This window comes from Rhyacophila brunnea, unplaced genomic scaffold, assembly GCF_057557595.1.
Source record: "Rhyacophila brunnea isolate RB1 unplaced genomic scaffold, BYU_Rbru_1.0 scaffold_10, whole genome shotgun sequence".
NCBI classification, from domain to species: Eukaryota; Metazoa; Arthropoda; class Insecta; order Trichoptera; family Rhyacophilidae; genus Rhyacophila; species Rhyacophila brunnea.
In genome coordinates this window covers 45,164,511-45,169,402 of record NW_028232752.1, presented here as the reverse complement: position 1 = coordinate 45,169,402, position 4,892 = coordinate 45,164,511, and positions in this window count along the sequence as shown.

The following is a 4,892-nucleotide window of genomic DNA, read 5'->3' as shown; positions in this document are numbered from 1 at the left end:
AAGGCATGAACGTAATCGTAAGATAATTTCATTGTCTAGTTCTAGCGGTATAATTTGATGTTGAAATAATTTTTCATTTCTTTTCATTCATCATACATTATTATGATAGGTATAATATACCATTGACATAACGATAATATAATGTCGTTTAAATACGCACGAACCGGCGAGAGTGGGACGTGTGAAGTGCACGATGCCGGCGGGACTCAGATTTAGCTGGCCAGGCGGGCCCGTGTCACGCTTTAAGCGGCGCTCTCGTCCGTCGTCGACGGCCGAAGCAGCGACCTCGTCGTCGAAGGATGTCTCGCTTTAAACGGCGCTCTCGTCGACGACGTTCGTTCGCCAACTTAACCCAACCTAACCTTACATAAACCTAACCTGACCTAACCTAACCATATTATCGTCATAATACGCACGCCGCCGAACCGGCGAGAGTCGGACGTGAAGTGCACGATGCACGACGATTTAGCTCGCCAGGCGGGCCACGTGTCGCGCTCTCGTGCGTCGTCGATGCATGTCTCGCTTTAAGCCGCGGTCTCGTACTTCGTTCGCAAACCGTCAAGAGTGCCAAACAAAATGTAGCATAGTATTGATAAAGCGCCGTACTGTTAATAATGTAAATGAAATATGAACAATGTAATAGTGAAGTAATAACCCTCGTACGAAAAACCAAGGAATTCAATAAAAGCAGAAATAAAAAAAATTTAAATAAACCTCACCTAACCTTATCTAACCTAAACCCTATCTAATTTAAATTGAAAAAAAAAAAACATTTTTTTTTCATCCATCATACAATATTATGATAGATATCATATATCGATAACATATTATCGTCATAATACGCACGCCGCCGAACCGGCGAGAGGCGGACGTGAAGTGCACGATGCACGACGATTTAGCTCGCCAGGCGGGCCACGTGTCGCGCTCTCGTGCGTCGTCGATGCATGTCTCGCTTTAAGCCGCGGTCTCGTACTTCGTTCGCAAACCGTCAAGAGTGCCAAACAAAATGTAGCATAGCATTGATAAAGCGCCGTACTACCGACCGCGTGACCGAAATATCACTACAAAAGGCAAAATTGACGATTCTCTTTGGGTTTAATCTTTCATTTGAAATTTCGAATTGCGAATTGCGAATATATATTTTGGTAATTTGTTTGGTTAATTTTTTTTTTTTAAATTTCTAATTTTTTTTTCCATCATGATAAGATATGATGTATGAAAAAAAAAATTAGGTAATATTATGTTAGGTTAGGTTAGGTTAGGTTAGGTTAGGTTAGGTTAGGTTAGGTTAGGTTAGTTTAGGTTAGATTAGGTTAGTTTAGGTTAGGTTAGTTTTTGTTTAGGTTAGGTTAGGTAAGGTTAGATTAGGTAAGGTTAGGTTAGGTTAGGTTTAGTTTAGGTTAGGTTGTGTTAGGTAAGGTAAGGTTATGTTAGGTTATGTTAGGTTAGGTTAGGTGAGGTGAGGTTAGGTCAGGTTAGCGATCGAACGTAGTCGACGAGAGCGCCGCTTTAAGCGAGCCATGGGCCCTCCTGGCTAGCTAAATCTGCGTCCCGCCGGCATCGTCTACTTGACATGCCGGAGGGACGCAGATTTAGCTAGCCAGGAGGGCCCATGTCTCGCTAAAAGCTGCGCTCTCGTCGACTACGTCCGTTCGCTGACCTGACCTAACCTCACCTCACCTAACCTAACCTAACATAACCTAACATAACCTTACCTAACCTAACACAACCTAACCTAAACTAAACCTAACCTAACCTTACCTAATCTAACCTTACCTAACCTTACCTAAACAAAAACTAACCTAACCTAACCTAAACAAAAACTAACCTAACCTAACTTAAACTAACCTAACCTAACCTAAACTAACCTAAACAAAAACTAACCTAACCTAAGCAAAAACTAACCTAAACAAAAACAAACCTAACCTAAACAAAAACTAACCTAACCTATCCTAAACAAAAACTAACCTAACCTAACCTAATCATACCTAACGTGACCTAACCTAACCTAAACTAACCAATTTTTTTTTTCATACATCATTTATTATTATGATGAATACCATAAAAAAATATCAATATCATATCGTTATAGGGCATAAACGTGATCAACGAGCGTGTCACTGATCATTTTAAATGCGCCCGATACGCCTCACCTGAAAGAATATTTCATTGTCTTCATTTCGACGTTCAACATAGGAATAGGTAAGTAAAGCGCGAGGGCGAGTTCTAGCGGTAAAATTTGATGTTAAAATAATTTTTCATTATTTTTCATCCAACATATATTATTATGATAGATATCATATACCGTTGACATGTCGATAACATAATATCGTCATAATACGCACGCCGCCGAACGCGGCGAGAGTCGGACGTGAAGTGCACGATGCACGACGATTTAGCTCGCCAGGCGGGCCACGTGTCGCGCTCTAAGCGGCCCTCTCGTGCGTCGTCGACGGCCGAAACGGCGATGTCTCGCTTTAAACGGCGCTCTCGTCGACGACGTTCGTTCGCCAACTAAACCCAACCTAACCTTACATAAACCTAACCTGACCTAACCTAACCTAACCTAACCTAACCTAACCAAACCTAACCTAACCTAACCTAACCTAACCTAACCTAACCTAACCTAACCTAACCTTACCTAACCTAACCTAAGCTAGTTTAAATTAAAAAAAAAAATCTTTTTTTTTACATCCATCATATTATTAACATTATATATATAACGAAGAATTAAAAAAAAAAAAAAAAAAAAAATTAAAATAAACCTTACCTAACCTAACCTAAGCTAATTTAAATAAATAAAAAAAAAATCTTTTTTTTTTACATCCATCATATTATATTATTATGAAATATCAATATTATATCGTCATAAGGCATGAACGTAATCGTAAGATAATTAAATTTCATTGTCTTCATTTCGACGAGTGGGACGTGTGAAGTGCACGATGCCGGCGGGACTCAGATTTAGCTGGCCAGGCGGGCCCGTGTCACGCTTTAAGCGGCGCTCTCGTCCGTCGTCGACGGCCGAAGCAGCGACCTCGTCGTCGACGACGGATGTCTCGCTTTAAACGGCGCTCTCGTCGACGACGTTCGTTAGCCAACTTAACCCAACCTAATATTACATAAACCTAACCTGACCTAACCTAACCTAACCTAACCTAACCTAACCTAACCTAACCTAACCTAACCTAACCTAACCTAACCTAACCTAACCTAACCTAACCTAACCTAACCTAACCTAACCTAACCTAACCTAACCTAACCTAACCTTACCTAACCTAACCTAAGCTAATTAAAATAAAAAAAAAAAAATCTTTTTTTTTACATCCATCATATTATATTATTATGAAATATCAATATTATATCGTCATAAGGCATGAACGTAATCGTAAGATAATTTCATTGTCTAGTTCTAGCGGTATAATTTGATGTTGAAATAATTTTTCATTTCTTTTCATTCATCATACATTATTATGATAGGTATAATATACCATTGACATAACGATAATATAATGTCGTTTAAATACGCACGAACCGGCGAGAGTGGGACGTGTGAAGTGCACGATGCCGGCGGGACTCAGATTTAGCTGGCCAGGCGGGCCCGTGTCACGCTTTAAGCGGCGCTCTCGTCCGTCGTCGACGGCCGAAGCAGCGACCTCGTCGTCGAAGGATGTCTCGCTTTAAACGGCGCTCTCGTCGACGACGTTCGTTCGCCAACTTAACCCAACCTAACCTTACATAAACCTAACCTGACCTAACCTAACCATATTATCGTCATAATACGCACGCCGCCGAACCGGCGAGAGTCGGACGTGAAGTGCACGATGCACGACGATTTAGCTCGCCAGGCGGGCCACGTGTCGCGCTCTCGTGCGTCGTCGATGCATGTCTCGCTTTAAGCCGCGGTCTCGTACTTCGTTCGCAAACCGTCAAGAGTGCCAAACAAAATGTAGCATAGTATTGATAAAGCGCCGTACTGTTAATAATGTAAATGAAATATGAACAATGTAATAGTGAAGTAATAACCCTCGTACGAAAAACCAAGGAATTCAATAAAAGCAGAAATAAAAAAAATTTAAATAAACCTCACCTAACCTTATCTAACCTAAACCCTATCTAATTTAAATTGAAAAAAAAAAAACATTTTTTTTTCATCCATCATACAATATTATGATAGATATCATATATCGATAACATATTATCGTCATAATACGCACGCCGCCGAACCGGCGAGAGGCGGACGTGAAGTGCACGATGCACGACGATTTAGCTCGCCAGGCGGGCCACGTGTCGCGCTCTCGTGCGTCGTCGATGCATGTCTCGCTTTAAGCCGCGGTCTCGTACTTCGTTCGCAAACCGTCAAGAGTGCCAAACAAAATGTAGCATAGCATTGATAAAGCGCCGTACTACCGACCGCGTGACCGAAATATCACTACAAAAGGCAAAATTGACGATTCTCTTTGGGTTTAATCTTTCATTTGAAATTTCGAATTGCGAATTGCGAATATATATTTTGGTAATTTGTTTGGTTAATTTTTTTTTTTTAAATTTCTAATTTTTTTTTCCATCATGATAAGATATGATGTATGAAAAAAAAAATTAGGTAATATTATGTTAGGTTAGGTTAGGTTAGGTTAGGTTAGGTTAGGTTAGGTTAGGTTAGGTTAGTTTAGGTTAGATTAGGTTAGTTTAGGTTAGGTTAGTTTTTGTTTAGGTTAGGTTAGGTAAGGTTAGATTAGGTAAGGTTAGGTTAGGTTAGGTTTAGTTTAGGTTAGGTTGTGTTAGGTAAGGTAAGGTTATGTTAGGTTATGTTAGGTTAGGTTAGGTGAGGTGAGGTTAGGTCAGGTTAGCGATCGAACGTAGTCGACGAGAGCGCCGCTTTAAGCGAGCCA